This window comes from Pelobates fuscus, chromosome 9, assembly GCF_036172605.1.
Source record: "Pelobates fuscus isolate aPelFus1 chromosome 9, aPelFus1.pri, whole genome shotgun sequence".
NCBI classification, from domain to species: domain Eukaryota; kingdom Metazoa; phylum Chordata; class Amphibia; order Anura; family Pelobatidae; genus Pelobates; species Pelobates fuscus.
Window position 1 is genome coordinate 17,600,840 of NC_086325.1, and position 19,362 is coordinate 17,620,201.

A 19,362-nucleotide genomic window follows, 5' to 3' on the forward strand; every position below is an offset into this window, starting at 1 on the left:
CCAGTATTTTTCTTAAAGGGACACGGTAGGCACCCAGACCACTTCAGCTCATTGAAGTGGTCTGGGTGGTGTGTCCCTTTTGCACCTAGTAATGCAATGTTAAACCTAAGTCTGCCCTCAGTGGCTGTCTACCAGACAACCACTGGGGGCGCTTCCGGAATCGTAACAGACTTTTGGTCTGTTATCTGACGCTGGACGTCCTCACGCTTGACATTTGCCGCACGTGCGCATTAGACCCTGCTCGTCGCGGGTTTGAGGAGGGGGTGGAACCTCGAGGGACATTGGCGCTGTGATAAGGTAAGTAAATAAAGGGGTTTTTAACCCTTTATTTATCGGGTGGGAGGCAGAGGGATCGGTCGGGCCAGGAATACAGCTTTGTATTCCTGGCACTACAGTATCCCTTTAATTACTTTTTTGCACAATTGTAATCTATTGAAAAAAAATTGGCACTACTCAAAACTATATTTGGTAATAAAGCGGTCTCTTGTATTTTTCTGCCTGTCCTTCCAAGGTAAACCATAGGTAAATGTGGCCAGACACATATAAAAGTAGTTTAAAGAAACACAAAGAGGGGAAGACTGAAGATGAGAAAACATTACAGGAACACTGCACTGCCCAAATAAAAATCACTGTTTAGAATATATACCCCTAATAATGGTGCATTTATTCAATGGACGGTATATCTAAAATACCTAAACACCTCTTGCAAAAACTGCAAATCTATTGTCTGCATTATTTGCAAGCCTGCCCCTTCTAACCCAGCCCAGGCTTTCTGTGACTGTCCAATCACAGACTTCCCAATGCAGCTCAGTGAGAAGTCTTTGCAAGGCATGTGCTCTGGGCTATTGCTGCCTTTTTAGTTTAGTTCCACTGAGCTAAACAAACCAGGAAGTAACAGGGCATGTTGTGTGACTGCCAGGAGGTGTAACAAGATTATTTTATAAAACTGCCACTTTCACTGAAATCTGCACTTTTTGTAAAATAGGAGGGGGGTTGGAGAGGACACGCTCTTCACACCTGAAATAATTCAGCAAAATAAAGTACATTAGGGGTCTTTGGATACCCCTAAGAACAAAGAAACTGGTCATTTGCAGCCTGGGGTGCCTCTGCATGTGGGACGTGTAATCGGTGCATTACGTACTGTAAATGGAGATGGGGAAATTCCTACACTTGCATGGACAAAAGAACATTTTAGCTTTGTTTTGTTTTTTAACTAAATTGGATGATTTCTGACTTCCCAGAACTGCCATTTGTCACTTTGATAAGAGTGTAGCAATGTTCGCTATGTGCCGTTAATCGTGTAAACAAGTCTGTAGCTGTGTCTGCACTATTAGACGCGATTCAGAGAACATCATTAAAGGGACTCTAATCCCACAAAACCTTGCACATCCCTGCAGTATGGGTGCTCGAGCTGTTTCTGGGAATTGTAGTTGTAAATAAAATAGTTTAAAAAAAAAAAAGGACATTTTCAACTAATTCAGGACAAAATGCGGCCATCGGGTATTAAACATTTGCAAATTATCATTCACTGGCATTTTGTAGGTGAGAGATAATTTGAAGTACTCTTTGTCAGCTAACAGCCCAAGCAGCCAGCAGACACATAGTGCGAGGGTTTATCCCGAGGCATATAACCATATTAGAATAAAGTTCCCATAAACTGTGCCATCGGAGGGGCATGTCTATTAAACCGTGAACAGCCAGGTCTGCACAAATATATGCAATGTGTTACTTGGAAGTTTGTTCACTAAATATTGAATTATGCGGGGAAAAAAATTAAAATCCAAATAAGAAAATGTAAGCTTATGTATTTATATTGTGACTATAAGTGAGTTGAAATTTTGAAATGTAGCCTAAATGTTGCAATTTAGATTTCAGTTTTCTATGGAAGAGAGGGACTCTGCCCCTCTCAGACTGGTTTTGTTAAAATTACACTTGCTGGGCATCGACTCACGGACACTGCTCCTAATTCTATGATCAACAAAATGCGATAGTTAGGAAGCCTACCATTGGCTAACGTAGAATTCCAATTAATAAATTAATAAAGAGGAAGGGAGCGGGGACAGTTGTGATATTGTGAGAAAAGGCGATTTAAATGATAAGGTCCCCATGGAATTAATTCTCATTATATCACAACTGTCCCCGCTCCCTTCCTCCTTTGCCCTTCTTCTATTATCTCATGTTCTGTTGCTTTGATTTAGCATTATTCAACATCTGAGACACTAATTGTTTCCTGTCACCGTATGTGTGTTAATGCTTGCATTTTATGCTTAAAGAAAGAAAAAAGTCAAACCGTTCTAAAATGATTTGACTAAATACAGTGCACTGTTGTGGTTATGGTGCTTGGAGTGCTCCTTTAAGTACCAGCTATGAGAAGTAGGTGGCGTAGATGCATCAGGCTTGTTGACGGGTTTACCTTAGCCTACATTGCTTTTAACAGTGGTCTGGGGGCCAGATCTGACAATATTTTCCTGGAAACACATCCCTTCCACTGAGGGACCACACATTATTATTATTATTATTATTATTATTATTATTATTTATAAAGCGCCAACAAATTCTGCAGCGCTGTACAATAGACATGAAAATAATTTTCCTACAGTGTGTAGTATTCATGAGAAATTAGGATGAACAGACAGATAGATTAGATAGATTAGATAGATAGATAGATTACATTTCCACTTGTGCTTTTACCAGTGATAAATGCTCAGGTTTTCTTCTTGAATGGCGAATAAACTTGCCCGAAAATCCATTTGCAGTCTCACTAAGGATCATTAATCGCGTTCTGAATAATAATCCTGGGAAAAGAAATTTCACCTGCGGGCAACGGCACTTCAATGCACAATCCAAGCACTATAACAACTACAGCCTTTTGTATGGTTTATTACAGTGTTTATAAGGCAAGAAGGATGCAGTCCTGATGGATGCAGTCCCTTCTACTTTAACAAAAAACATGGGTCTACCCTGCACCCATAACCCACCCCCAGGGCCGTACTGGCCCACCGGGATACCGGGAAATTTCCCGGTGGGCCGCGGCACCTGGGGGCTGCTCAGGCAATGTATGTGCCACCGGGTGGCCGGTCCGGTGGCACATACTCTGAGGGGGCCGGCCGGCCGGCGGCCGCATTGCACGCTGGAGCCGCCGGACCGGGTGGCAGCCTCGCTGGTCCGGCGGCACTCCTAATGCTGGGGGCTGAAGGAGGAGGGAGGAGCATGTCTCTGTACCATGCTCCCTCGCGATTCCCACAATTCACAGCACAAGAACCGCGAGGGAGCATGGTACAGAGACATGCTCCTCCCTCCTCCTTCAGGCTCAGCCCCCAGCATTAGAAGTGCCGCCGGACCGGCGAGGCTGTATCGTGGAACGCGCTGCCCCCCCTGCCTCCTCTCAGGTAGGGGGGTGGGGGGGCAAGAAAGAGACAGATGGGGGAGGGGTGTGTGCAAGAAAGAGACAGAAGGGGAGGGAGAATTGGGGGGGGCAAGAAAGAGACAGAAGGGGAGGGAGAATTGGGGGGGCAAGAAAGAGACAGAAGGGGAGGGAGAATTGGGGGGGGCAAGAAAGAGACAGAAGGGGAGGGAGAATGGGGGGGGTGCAAGAAAGAGACAGAAGGGGAGGGAGAATGGGGGGGCAAGAAAGAGACAGAGGGGGAGGGAGAATGAGGGGGGGCAAGAAAGAGACAGAGGGGGAGGGAGAATGGGGGGGTGCAAGAAAGACAGAAGGGGAGGGAGAATGGGTGGGGGGTGCAAGAAAGAAACAGAGGGGGAGGGAGAATGGGGGGGGTGCAAGAAAGAGACAGAAGGGGAGGGAGAATTGGGGGGGGCAAGAAAGAGACAGAAGGGGAGGGAGAATTGGGGGGGGCAAGAAAGAGACAGAAGGGGAGGGAGAATTGGGGGGGGCAAGAAAGAGACAGAAGGGGAGCGAGAATGAGGGGGGGGGCAAGAAAGAGACAGAGGGGGGAGGGAGAATGGGGGGGTGCAAGAAAGACAGAAGGGGAGGGAGAATGGGTGGGGGGTGCAAGAAAGAGACAGAGGGGGAGGGAGAATGGGGGGGTGCAAGAAAGAGACAGAAGGGGAGGGAGAATGGGGGGGCAAGAAAGAGACAGAAGGGGGGAGAATTGGGGGGTGCAAGAAAGAGACAGAAGGGGGGAGAATTGGGGGTGTGCAAGAAAGAGACAGAAGGGGAGGGAGAATTGGGGGGGCAAGAAAGAGACAGAAGGGGAGGGAGAATTGGGGGGGCAAGAAAGAGACAGAAGGGGAGGGAGAATGGGGGGGCAAGAAAGAGACAGAAGGGGAGGGAGAATGGGGGGGTGCAAGAAAGAGACAGAGGGGGGAGGGAGAATGGGGGGTGCAAGAAAGACAGAAGGGGAGGGAGAATGGGTGGGGGGTGCAAGAAAGAGACAGAAGGGGAGGGAGAATGGGGGGGTTGCAAGAAAGAGACAGAAGGGGAGGGAGAATGGGGGGGTGCAAGAAAGAGACAGAAGGGGAGGGAGAATGGGGGGGTGGTGCAAGAAAGAGACAGAGGGGGAGGGTGCAAGAAAGAGACAGAGGGGGAGAGAGAATGGGTGGGGGGTGCAAGAAAGAGACAGAGGGGGAGGGTGCAAGAAAGAGACAGAGGGGGAGAGAGAATGGGTGGGGGGTGCAAGAAAGAGACAGGGGGGGTGCAAGAAAGAGACAGAGGGGGAGGGAGAGTGCCACAGGGAAAGGAGGGAGAATAGAGAGACAGAGGGGGGGGGAGAATAGAGAGACAGAGGGGGAGGGAGAGTGCCACAGGGAAAGGAGGGAGAAAGAGGCAGAGGGGGGAGAATAGAGAGACAGGGGAAGAGATATGTGGGGGAGAGAGAGAGAGAGACACATGGAAAGGGGGGAGAGAGACAGAGGGGAAGAGATATGTGGGGGAGAGAGACAGATGGGAAGAGATGTGTGGGGGGAGAGAGACACATGGGAAGGGGGAGAGAGACAGAGGGGAAGAGATATGTGGGGGAGAGAGGGGGGAAGAGAGATGTGGGGGAGAGAGACACAGGGAAAGGGAGGAGAAAGAGACAGAGGGGAAGAGAGATGTGGGGGAGAGAGAGACACAGGGAAAGGGGGGGAGACAGAGACAGAGGGGAAGAGAGAGACAGGGAGAAAGGAGAGAGACACCCAAGGGGAGGGGGAAGAGAGAGACAGGGAGAAAGGAGAGAGACACACAAGGGGAGGGGGAAGAGAGAAACAGAGGGAGAAAGGAGAGACACACACAAGGGGAGGGGGAGAAAGGCAGAGGGGGAAGAGAGAGACTGGGAAGGAGAGGGGAGACTCCTCCCCCCCACGAGGCTCTCCCCTGGTGGTCGCAGTGTTGAGAGTGAACTCTAGACCCATAGACACACTACCCCCACACACACACCATACACATGCACACATTGCCCCCCACACACATTCACAGCCCTCCACACACATTCACAGCCCCCACACACCCTACGCATTCACACACTACATCCCCCACACACACACACACACATACACTGAACCTTTCACACACACACTGCACCCCTCACACATTGCACCACTGCTCCTATACCCTACTACAGCCCCATATCCCAGCAGACCCCAGGTAAGTTGTCAAACTGTTCTTAACCCCTTAAGGACCAAACTTCTGGAATAAAATGGAATCATGATATGTCACACATGCCATGTGTCCTTAAGGGGTTTTAAACGGTTTGACTTCTTACTCTGTGAAGGGGTCCCGGCACTCCTTGCACCATAACCACTACACAGAGCAGTACTGGTTATTGTGCATGGATTTTTTCCCCTCCCGGGATCAGGCTCTGGATCCTCCAATGGTATATGACATGTATATTAATGTGTGTATTAGTTATATACATATATATACATACAGAAATATATGTTGTACCTTGCACACAAGCTAACCTTCTTTAGCAAATAAAACCGGGTGCATTACCAGGGCCAAATGTCCATAAATCCAAAGTAAATGGCAGCACTCACGGGTACTTCGTTTTAAAATATAACTTTTATTCCAGTTCCATAAAAATCGACGTTTCAGTCCCTCTTGTGGACTTTCATCAGGATTCAATCCTGATGAAAGTCCACAAGAGGGAATGAAACGTCGATTTTTATGGAACTGGAATAAAAGTTATATTTTAAAACGAAGTACCCGTGAGTGCTGCCATTTTACTTTGGATTTATATATATATATATATATATATATATATATATATATACACATACATATACACACACATATATATATATATATACACATATATATATAAATATAAAAATATGCCTTTTATATTTACACTAACATATTTAAAATGAAGCGCGCACCCACAGGACTTCAATATAAATAAGATAACGTCAATTCTTTACAGTTGTGCCGTACATACATTCACTATTTCAGTCCCATTACCAAGCTTTCCTTAATATGTCCAGGTAGTTGGACCGAAACATTGATTACATGCACGTCTGCTTAAAATAAATCAGCACTTTTGTTTATTTTGAAGCCTATGAGTGCTTTTCTTTACGTTGGAGTAATAGTTTTTAATTTTAAGTTCTCTTTTCTAACTCTGTATCTGCACACTATGCTGGCGCGATGCATTATGGGGCTGGTAAATATTTTTTTCCAGGGCTGCTTTTAATTCCCAGTCCGGCCCTGCCCACCCCCACTGCCACAAACAAGACAATAATAATAATAACTTATATCTCCTCAGTATTCAGCCAAAATATCTGTACAGGTTAACCCGTTACTACTGTGGGTCAAATCTCTCCAATCTGTGACTGATTCCTAGTTTGTGGATGGCTTGGCTCCTTTGTTGTTTATCAGGATTACGAAAGAAAATGATTTGTTTTTTGTTTGTTTGTTTGTTTGTTTTCTTTTTTTATTACTGTGTGTTTACGTGTAACAAAGCACATGCCAGGCTAGATTTATGCTGTAAAATTCACTTTTTCAGCTTATATTAGACCCTACTTTTCCATTGTTTGATAAGATGTGAATAGATTTGACCTAATAAGGATAATCTAAGCACAAAGAAATTGTAAGAAAAAACAAAACAACCACAAAGTTACAATTGTATGCAAACAGGCACCTATGTTGACATCAAAAGTCTTTATTACATTAAATGCAGTATGTAAAGGTGAATTGGGCAATGCAATAGTTTCTTTACATTGTCCCTCGCAGAATTATAACAACAAGGCCTGTGCTTTTTCATTCTTCTCTATCCACGAGTCACGGTTTTTGTAATCTTTCGTAACATTTCCCCAAACAACCTGAAACACAAATAACCTTTGAAAACAACAAAAGTGAACTCAAATTAACGAATACAGTTTATCAATGTTTTCAACTTCACAGTGACACTGCGGGTATTAACACATCTTCGATATGTTTTATAATTTTGTGGCTTTATTTTTTCCGCCCATGCTTTTACATAATATTTATGAAAACAATTTAGCATTATTTCGGAATGTAACCGTCTCCTCTGTGTGGCGAAACCAACCTCGCCACTGGGCCCTGGAGAAGCCTGTTTGCTAGCCTCCTACCTACTGACTATGGCCCCTGGGTTATTTGGGGCATATTGTACTGTATATTGCTGCTACTGGCCCTTTTAACAGCATCTATGGACATATTGGGACTTTTGGGACTACTGTCCCTTTAAGATTGTGAAGCATATTCAAGTGTACTGCCTGTAATATTATATATGTATTTATAGATGTGTTAAGTTTATCCTGGGTGATTTGTATGCAGCATTCTGATTGTTCGGTAGAATCACTCCATTCAGTATATTGAGTGAAACTACCGAACAACCAGACCACCCAGGAATGAGTGTGCCTCCAATTACCGTTTGCAACAATGTTGCAAACAGGTAATTGGCAATCAGTGCAGTGTGGTCTTTGTCCTCTGGGTGGCCGCCATTCGGGAAACAAACACGTGGCGGCGGCCATCTTAAACTACCGAACAGCGGTGTTTTGCCGTCGAGTGTCTGGAACTAAAATCGGACACTTGACTAGGCAAACACCGCTGAGACCTCCATACTTCCAGAAATTCGTATGGAAACTACCGAATGACCCGCCGTTCGGTAGAAAGAGCCCCATAAACAAGGGAATTCATTCAAACCCTCTCCAGGCTCTATAACACAGGCAATTCGCCTGTTTTCATTCCCTTGTTTGTGACCGACCGCAGGGCCAAAATGCATGGAACTGTTTTCGGATACTTTACCCATGCGGTCGGTCAAATCTTTGGAACCCCATATCTCACGAACCATTCATCCGAATTACTTGAATTTTGAATATGTTGTCCCCCTGAATAAGGGCTATCCAGCGATGCTGGATTTAAAGGTGTACCCCCGGGTTTTGGGGTACATCCAGAACTTGGCTGAAAAAGTATACCGGATAATTGAGTTTAATGTTATCTGAGGGGAGGGGATGTGTGGGCTGAACCATGTATGTGATTGGTTATTTTATGCCTCCCCCTGGGTGTGGCCTGTATGTGGATTAGTGTAATAAAAGCCAGGCTGGATGAGCCAGTCCAGAGTTCCTGTTTTAACCTCAAAGTGATGTGTCGTCTCATTATTGGGGGAAGGATTTATTGTATGCTGTTCCAGTTGACTGCTAGGGGTACAAGCCTATTCGTATGGTTCCTATTCAATGGTCTACAGCATTCATACGCTTGGGAGAATTTAAAGGTTTCTTGGATTCGGTGATTATGGTGTCTGCCAGAGTGCTTGGAGTCCTCAGGAAGCACTAGGAGCATCCTTTGACGGAGGTACTCAGTCGGGGTGCCAGGTGATCCGTTACACTCTGTCCTACCTTGCCCATTCTAAAATGCTTCCTTCGTGCGGGTTACTTTACCACCGAACGTGATGTCTCAACTTCCTTTCTGTCCACCCTTCCTAAACCGAAATGTTCACGCCATCATGAAGCACAGCAAAGTGTCTCTAAGGGTCGTACGTAGTTTTGCTCACTGTATTCATAAGCAAAAAGTTCATTAGTGAACTCTGCTTTCCCGTAAAGTCGTGCTGTGCAGGGATTTTTGGGATAAACTCAACACTCTGAAATCTGCCGTAGGACATCAATTAATCGGCTGCTCGCTGTGTTTCTGTCCAGACAAGTGAAGCAACTTTAACGGGGTTATTTACTATAGTGAGAATTCAAAGTGAATTTCTCATTCAAGGCAGGAGTAGCTGAAATTTAAGCACAGCTGACTTTGAGAATTTTTCCATTTTGACTATTTTGACCTTAAATTTGAAGTTCACTTTAAATTCTCACTTTACTGTAAATGTATCATTTTATCTTATTTGAATTGTATGTTCTTGCATAGTTTTAAGTGTATTTTCTATGCAATGGCTTAAGGTTAGCAAAGCATCATGGGAGTTGTACTAATAGGTAATGGTCTAGTCTAGCGTGTATGAAACCTTCCCTAATGCATTGAAATGGAATATTGCTGGCAGCCAGGACTGGTGAGTCAGTGGGTGTGAGCACCACTTACTTCTATGAGGTAGGTATGGGAGAGCATGTTTTACAATATTAGTGTCACACTTTAGCTGCAGCTCCACATCCTGATTGATTCTCAGTATAAAGCTTGCTATTAACCACAGAGGAAATGAGGCCACATCATCAAGAACTCCCATCAGACAGGGTGGCCATGTTTCTACCCCTATATACGGAGAGCCTTTCAGACATATATCAACTCTCCATCACCATTATCCGTTAGAAGCAGGGTTCTCCAAACTCTGGCCCTCTAGATGTTGCTGAACTACAACTCCCATGATTCTCTGGCTATCTATTTCATTCAAATAACCAAATGAGTTGTAGTTCAGCAACATCTGGAGACTGGAGGGCCAGAGTTTGGAGAACCCTGAGTTAGAAGGTGGTGGGAAACAGCACAGTCAATCACTAGTGTAGCAATGATGTGGGATTATTTAAAAAACCTTATTGTACTTGTATTCAATTATTGCACTAACTCCATTTTAACTTTATACCGTGACAATCCTCCATTTTGTCCTCCTAACCTGACTTCTTCAATCCTCCATTTTGTCCTCATAACCTAACTTGTTCATTTCAAAACTACCTTACATGACAGAATTTCCCAGCACATCTAATACAATAGACAAAGACTGTATTTTCTATAAAGACATGATTAACACAGGAATTGCTGACTTTTCCTTAGATTTGCAACATAGTATAGTTTGAAGGCCATGAGAACACAGTAGTAATGAAATGTTCTATTCATAAGAGACCTTGCACCTGGCCACGAGGCCTGAGATCACCGACCGTGTAAAATGACGCTCAAGACCCCTTGTCCCCCACCCGTGTCCAGAACAATCCCACCTCTTGGTGGGTGGACACGGGACTAACCACTTAGTTTTTGAGCCAATTAATAATATTGATAGGTGGACATTAATCCCGACACTTAACAATTAATCCAATTAATGATGTTTATTTGCTGATATTCTAATAATCAATGATGACGTAAAATGTCTCTTAAAAGGACCTGCGCGTCCGCTTTTTAATCACTTGCCAATAAATTTTCTCGAAGTTATTTTAACCTGAACCTTGTGTGTCAGACTTAATTACTTCAGCGTATATACGCAATTTATTTTATTGATTTGGACAGGAACAGATAGACATTTAAACATTTTTGTTTACTGCTAAAAAGTACCATAACAACTTGGCGCCCAACGTGGGGCACCGGGCTATGTCCGGCCGGTGAGCCGTCCTAAGGAAGACAAGGGTGGACGGAGGAATCCAGGGGGAAGGAAAGGAGACTGATCACCTCCAGGTACACGGTAGAGACTTCTGCAGAGCCACCGGTATGTTCCGGCCCCTTTGATTGACCCGTCCACGTGTCTGTGACTGCTTCCCGGGAGGACATCAAAGACAGGTAATATCTTGCCCGGTGTCTCGTTACTCATTTGTTTACCTGCATTTTAGTCTATCTGTTGCCTGGGTGTGTTTGAATTGTGTTTGAATTGTTTGCCTGTTTCCCCATTTTGAGATAAAGGGGGGGTGGACCTGCAGGGGATTTGCCTGGGGTTCTGTCTTGCTTGTTTTCCCCTTTTTGGGATAAAGGGGGGTGGACCTGAGGGGATTTGCCTGGGTCTTCGGTTTGTCTGTTTATCTGTTTGTATTTTGCCCCTTTTGGGATAAAGGGGGGTGGACCTGTGGATGCGTTCCTGGGGGTCTTCTGTTACCTGTTTTACTCCTTTTAGGAACCACGGTGCTGTGGTTGTAGGGAAAAAGGGGGGTTGACCTGTGGATGCGTTCCTGGGGGTCTTCTTTGCCTGTTTACCTCTTTTAGGAGCCTCGTGGCTGTGGCTGTAAGGAAAAAGGGGATTGTTGGAACTGTGGATTTTGTGTAGACTCATAATTTCCTGTGATCCTTCTGGTGACACTCTGAGAGCTCAGCTAGCCTCATTGTGCACGTGGTAACCCACAGTTTCGAGTACTGGGGCTAGTGGAATTCCAAGTTTGGTAACCACTGTCCCGAGTACCGAGGCGGGGGGGATTCCAGTTTTGGTAAACCTCAGCTTCGACTGGGGGGATTCCAGTTTTCTTTTGGTAACCACAGCCCTGAGCGCTGGGGCTGGTGGAATTCCAGTTTTCTGTTTATTTGTGGTAGGGGACTTAGTCTTGTGGCAGGGGACTCTGTTTCCTGGGGGGATTCAAGTAGGCATTGCTTGTTTTCCGCATCACGTGGTAGTGAGACTTATAAGTGGGTTTTATAGGGGCACTACGGGAGTGAGGATAGAGGTGGCCACATTCTTGTGGACTGCTGTGCAGAGGGAGGCTGACGGAACTCGGACCGGTGTCAGTTGTTTTCCGTGGCCGCTGGTAGTGAGACTTATGCAAGTCATTCTCCGAGCGGAGACACTACGGGGTTGAGGGAGGTGACTTTGGAGTAAGCACACGAGTAAAGGAAAGGAATTACTGTTGATTTCATTTGAACTGTGATGCATGCACTGTATTTCAACTGTATTGTTGTCTTGTTTGTTTAATGAGGAGTCTCATGTACTCCTGTGTCTGTCTCTAAGGATTTTTCCTTGCCTTTCATCTTTTCTACACTTTCTATATTATTATACTATCCACTCCCATTCCTCTTAAAAGAGAAGTGATTGGTCACACACTTCTCACCTCGCTCCAATCCGTGTCTACCACCCCGGGTAGGCGGATTCAGTGACTAGTCTACGTTTTGGGAAGACGCACCTGAGAAAGTCCCACGATTCTCGGGTGGCAGTCGAGCATTGTAGACGTTCCTGTTCAATTTTCCTTCTCTCTCTCTATATCTAGGACGCTGGTATAGGGGTAAAGGGACTATGGGACAGGATTTAGATAAGCCCAGCAAGGGCTGGTTAGCATGTGATTTAGTAGAGAACAGAGAGGGTGAAGAGATGGTTAAAGGTGTTGAAAAGATTGCAAAAGTATGTAAAATTGCTGTACCGACATGTGGGAGATTGCAACCAGAAAGTTGGCGCAAGTTACTAGCAGAAATGAAAGGCAAGCTTACAGATAATGGTTTATTAAAAACTGCCGAAGCATGGTACAGAGTAGCGAAGGCTATTCAGTTAGAAGGTTGGGTTGAAGAAGAGATAAATCACAAAGGTGTGAAATTGTTTGTGTATCATAAAAATTGTGTTGCTGGGGTTTTCCCTCAGCCAGCGCCCCAAAATGGCGCCCAGGGGATGTCTATCCCCAAGGTTCAGTCAGCAATAGGTGATGGCCAGCTGACTATGTTCCCCGCTCCCAATCCTCCCGAATCCCATCCCATCACCTCCCCTGTCTGCCCGGTCCTGAATTCTGATGGATCTTTCTTTACCCCTTCCCCTTCTCTAACGGTCCCATCATCCTCAGCCATCCCCACGCTCCCTTCCATGCCTAATCCTAACATCTCATCTGCCACCTCCTCCCTGCAATCCCTCTCTATGGTTAATCCCCTTCCATCAGCACCCGCCCAACTAACTACCCCTCCCTCCCATGCTACGACTCCTCTTTCTGCATCCATCCCTACTAATCCCGTCCTGTCTCCTCCCATAACCAGCTCCGCCTCTCCTCCCATAACCAGCTCCGCCCCAGTCCAATATCCTACCTCCTTAACCGTACCTGCCCACCCTACTCTTTTGCCCTCCCCTGCCTGGCCCTACCCCTTCCCATATCCCATGGCCCTGCCCTACCCCGGTTACCCTCCCTTTCCCCAATCCACTCCCCAGGTTCCGGTCATGCCCAGTCCGGCCCAGTCTGCCCCGGAAGTGCCCATATCAAATATGGCCGCCGCTTCTTCCCTTAATCCTGAAGCAACTCCTTTCCCCGCCTCCAATATGGCGGCCCCCAGTTCAGCCTTGATGCCGGTAATCCCCGGTGACTACCTGTCCCCAGGTTATGACTCGCTAGCCACCCCTGCATCTGGGGCTCATTCCCAACCACCGATCCTTTCACCTCACGCGGGCCCTGCACCGCGTAAAAGAGCCAATATCATAGAATTCGATGATGACGAGGAGGACAGGGTGTCCCATGTCTCATCGGAGCTTGCTGCGGGAGCCCCAACTCATCGTTCTATCGATGACCCCTTTGGCCACAAGGGTCGGGGAGAACGGGCCCCTCCTAAATATGTTGCTTTCAACCCCACTCAAGCTAGTGCTTTAATGAAATCACTCCCTGACCCAGAAAAGCAGCCTATGCCCTTCTACCGAGGGATAGTTCAAATTCAAAAGACTTATTCCGCCGCATGGCGTGATCTACTGAGCATTTGTGCTATTAAAGCAGGGGATGCATATTGGCCAAGTATGGCCCGACACCTCAGTACAGATCTGCTCAGCAGTGATGTTGATTACCCCTCAGGAGTAACTTTCTGCACCCAATTAAGAGAATGGGCTAAGGACAAACTAGCAGATCAGGCTGCTGGCCTTACTGATGTTATTCAAGATAAAGGAGAATCAGTGGAAAGGTTTCATGCAAGACTGTATCAAATGTTTACAGATTTGGGGTTTGATCTTACTGACAAGATTCATTCACAAATGCTGTCAGGTGCGTTTGTCCAAGGTGTTAAAGACTCTATACGCAAGGGAATCATTGCTGCACGCCCTGAATATAAGGTTGTTCCCCTGGATACCCTACTTTTAGTTGCTAGAGGTTTGGAATCCGCTCAGACCCCAAGAAGACCCACTTCAGTTCCTCTCATGGTATCCCGCTCCACCCCAGTCCCAAGAGGTACTAGACCGGAGGAGGGGGGACATTGTTTTAATTGTGGAGCCAAGGGGCACTTTAGAAGTGACTGTCCAGAACCAAAAAAGGAGCCAAGGGAGCCCAGAAAGCCCTCCAAACCTGCCCCGGCTCCCAAAGCCACCAAACAGGTTCCGATAATTGAGGAACCGGATGATTAGGAAATTGGCAAGCCTGTGTCATTAACCCCTGTTATGGTAGTGTCTACAGGGGATAAGGGAGGGCCACTTGCTACAGTGACTTTACCCATTGAGGGCCAACCAACCACATTTCTTGTTGACACAGGTGCAGCCCGTAGTGTTCTAAGAGAACAAGACCTGCCAGATCCATCTTTCCTGTCTAATATTGATGTCTCTTGTGTTGGAGTGGATGGCCAGCCAAGACACAGCCCTTTAACAACTCCACTACGAGTTGGCTCTAGCCTGCTTGCTCGTTTTGTGGTATCCTCCACTTGCCCAATTAACCTATTAGGTGCTGATGTTCTCTCCCGCCTGCAAGCATCCATCACCTTCACCCCAGATGGGCAAATAGAAATGACTACACCCCTATCTGAATCAGACACCTCAGCCTTGTGCTCCTTGCCTCTGATGCTGCATTTGGAAAAGCCCCGTGAGAAGGCAGCAGAATTAAGGTCCAATTTCCCAGAGGCATTAAAAACACAGGTGCCCGCCAAGTTATGGTCCTCAGGCCCAGAGGACATAGGTCACCTAAATGTTCCCCCTGTGGTGGTAAAGCTTATTCCAGGAGCTAAATTACCAAGAAAACCACAATATCCATTAAAACCAGCACAGGCTGCCGCCATTTCTACCCACATCAAGGCACTTTTGGAGAAGGGTGCCCTGGTGAAATGTAAATCTGAATGCAACACCCCATTATTCCCTGTGAAAAAGAAAACTCCAAAAGGTGAGCCAGAGAAGTACAGGATGGTTCAGGATCTCCGTGCTGTCAATGAAGCTACCGTCCTGGACACCCCTCTTGTACCAAATCCCCATACTCTGCTCTCTGGAGTCCCACCATCTGCCAAATTTTTCACAGTCATTGACCTAGCAAATGCCTTTTTCAGTGTCCCACTGGACCCATCCTGCCAATACCTGTTTGCCTTCACCCATGAGATGCAACAGTATACCTGGACTGTCATGCCCCAAGGGGCACAAAATTCACCAAGTCAATTTGCAAAGGCCATGGCCACCATCCTTGACCCATGGCAGGTTGAGCACCCAGAAGTTGTTCTACTCCAGTATGTGGATGATTTGCTGCTCTGTGGAGATGATATACCCACTACTGAAAAGTGCTCAATTAGTCTGCTTTGTTATTTGGCAGAACAAGGATGCAAAGCTTCGCTCATCAAGCTACAGTTCTGCCAACCCTCAGTAATTTTCCTTGGACATTGCCTATCTCAAGGTACCAGACATCTTACTCGGGACCGGGTAAGAGCTGTACTGGATATTCCAACTCCAAGGACTTCAAAATCTCTCCATGCCTTCCTAGGCCTCATTTCCTACTGCAGAGCATGGATCCCAGAAGCCTCCCTGCTCATGCAGCCTCTCTATGACGCACTTAAGTCTGACCCTTTCTGTTTGCCTAATGAAGCTCTGGACAATTTCAATGCTCTCAAACGTGCCATTGCTTCTGCTCCTGCCTTGGGCCTACCTGACTACTCAAAACCTTTCAAATTATTTGTCTCTGAAAGACAAGGCCACGCAACAGGAGTTCTCACCCAAACTAATGACTTAAGAGGCCGCCAGAGGCCTATTGGATATTTCTCATGTCAACTGGACATTGTGGCCAGAGGGACTCCTTCCTGTCTCAGGGCTGTTTTTGCTGCAAGAGAGCTCATAGAAAGAACCTCAGACCTGGTCCTTGGCCACCCTCTGGTTGTTTTGGCCCCTCATGACATTTCTGCCATCATCAACCAAGTCCAGCTCAAGCACGTGTCTCCAGCCAGACACCTACGCCTCCAATGCCATCTTCTTCTACCTGACAACATTTCCATCCAAAGATGTCAAGTTCTTAACCCATCCACTCTTCTTCCACTCCCTGAGGGGGGTATCTATTATGGATTTATCACAGATGAAACCTACATTTACCTGCTTTGTGGATGTATCAAGAAAGTCATGCATCCACATTTGACATTTTATGAAGATGAGAAGCCTCTCTGTGAAGGCCCAGATTACGCCTTCTGTACCATGTGGTACAAACCAGACATTACTCCCGAACCTTGCTATGAAGATGAGCTTTACCACTGGACTGATGTGAAGCTCACTGCTCAAGATTTCTATTGTGACTCTGAAGGCAATAGCATGGTCTTGATCCAACTACCTCAACAACTTAACTACCTCTACCGCCATTGGGATACTGCTATCCCACATATTCCTGTTACCAAATTGAAGACAAGGTCATGGAATGATCTTGGGCCCATGGCAAAGCTATGGGCCACCATGGATGAAGAACAGCTACAGGAAAATGGTATTGTCAAATACCCAACAACTGACCTTCTGGAAGCATGGCCACGCCACTTCCTAGAAAAGGAATTTCAAGATCTGGTCATAGTGAATGATTATGACCCCGAAACACCTCATGACTGTTTTGAACAGATGAAAATGGAGACAGTGCACCTACCAACTGTGCATGAGAATCCATTACAAGATCCAGATTTTACCCTGTTTGTGGACGGCTCAAGATATGCTGATGAAGAAGGAAGATATCATACAGGATATGCCGTAACCACAACAGACGAAGTTATCAAATCATCATCCTTACCGCCAGCAATGTCTGCGCAAGAAGCTGAATTACAGGCTCTGACTTCAGCATGCAAAATTTCCGAAGGAAAACGTGCCAACATCTATACAGATTCAAGATATGCTCTGGGTGTGGCACATGACTTCGGCCTAATTTGGAAGACAAGAGGATTTCTTACCACCGCCGGTACACCAGTCAAACATAGTACTGCAATCAAGGAGCTAATGGATGCCCTCCTACTCCCTGAAGAAGTGGCCGTTTTGAAGGTAAAGGCCCATGGGAAATTGGATACAGATGAAGCAAAGGGCAACCATTTGGCTGATCAGGCTGCTAAGCTAGCAGCCAGGGATCTGCAGGAAGTGGATGAAGAAGTGTCCGGACAAGAAGAAGAAGAAGAAGAAGTCCCTATTTTTGCTCTGCAAACTCTTCCTACTGATTTGCGAATTTTGCGAGAACAGCAAGCTGCAGTCACTCCTGAAGAAATCCAAAAATGGAAAAAGAAAGGAGCCGTCCAAAAGGACGGAGTATATTACAACAACTTCAAATTCTGTCTTCCAAAAAATTTATATCCAGCAGTTGTCCAATGGGCACATGGGCCTGCACACCTGTCAAAGGAATTGATGGCCGCCCTCATACAGAAGTATTATGAAGCACCCGGAATCACAACATTGATCAGCAGCTTCTGTAAGGCCTGTGTCATTTGTGCAAAATGCAATCCAGGAAGACCAATCAAGGTGCCTGCAAAACACCTGGCAAAGCCCATGTACCCCTTCCAGCGAATTCAAATTGACCACATCCAAATGCCCAAGAGTGGGCCCCATGAATATGCACTAGTCATAGTGGACATGTTCTCAGGATGGCCAGAGGCCTACCCAGTGGCCAATATCACTGCAAAAACAACCGCAAGACGCCTACTTACAGAGATAGTATGTAGGTTTGGACTCCCAGAAGTCATTGAAAGTGATCAAGGCCCAGCCTTCACAGCAACAGTGACTAAAGAAATTTGGACTGCTCTAGGGGTGACCCTAGCCTTCCACACCCCTTACCACCCACAAAGTAGTGGTAAAGTAGAGCGCATGAATGGCACTCTAAAAGCCAGAATGTTAAAAATGTCACAAGAAACAAAGATGCCCTGGCCAGAAAGCCTGTCAATAGCTTTATTTAGTGTTAGGCACACACCTAGAGGGAAGCATTCACTGTCCCCATATGAAATTCTATTTGGGACAGCACCCAGACTAGGTTGTTATTATCCGCAGCAGTTACAGCTCCAATCAGATGTTTTAGTAGATTATGTAACTGAACTTGCAAGTGCCTTGAACAAAATACATGCCCAAGTTTTCTCTTCAATTCCAGATCCCGATTTGGACACAGGTACCCATAACCTGCTTCCCGGAGATTGGGTTCTGGTCAAGAAGTTTGTGCGGAAAAATACCCTGGAACCAAGATTTGACGGTCCATTCCAAGTTCTCCTGATTACCGCAACCTCCGTCAAACTGGCCGGCAGGCCAAATTGGATCCACGCTTCCCACTGCAAGAAATCTCCAGCCCCCGAGGAAGCTGATACCGCACAAGCATGTACCTCTGGTACACCTTCTCCTTAATCAGCCTTATAAAGGCCCAACAAGTAGCCATCACCAAAGATATTAGTGGGTATACCTTCTGGTACAATTCATCATGCACCCATGTGGCTACCTACACCTTTGACTATTGTGACATTGTAGAATGTCCGTTCCCCACATCACAAATCCAGAGTATTTACAGAGATATCCCTCATTCAAAAGACCCATATGTTTGTGTAGTTGACAAGCAATGGGGGCACAATTGTAATCATTGGGGGGCGGCGGGATGGAATGCCGGGCCTGCCTGGGGTTACAAACCAAAAAGTGCCTTATCTAAAGTAGATGATCAAGGTAGATCCCTTCTCCAGAGAATGACTTTGAGAAAGCCTGGGGGAGGTACACCAATGAAATTAATCCTTAACATTGAGCATCCAAGCCCAACGGATGCAGACCAGTATGTGATGGGAATGTATTGGAAAAAGGGTTCCTACCGTAAATTAGGGCATTTCTTCTTAAAAGATATGTGCAACTCTTCTGAGTGGCAAGGGGCCACCCATATGGTCCCTAACCCATTAAAACCTCATATCCAGACCTTTCAAGACATGATGGCCATTGCTAACCCCACCTTTGAAGATACCATGGCCGCTGAAACAGGCTTTAATGATGTAAATTTATGGTTAGAATGGATGAAATATAATGCTAATAAGCATAATAAGACTGCATGCTATGTGTGTGGTGGTGCCCGGCCTCACCTGGGTACCGTACCTCTAATCCTGCCAGTAGATATAGAGGAATGTGTTTTAAGCCTTTTTGCCTATCACTATGATTTTAACAGGTCCATATGTATTGCATGGACAAAGGAGTA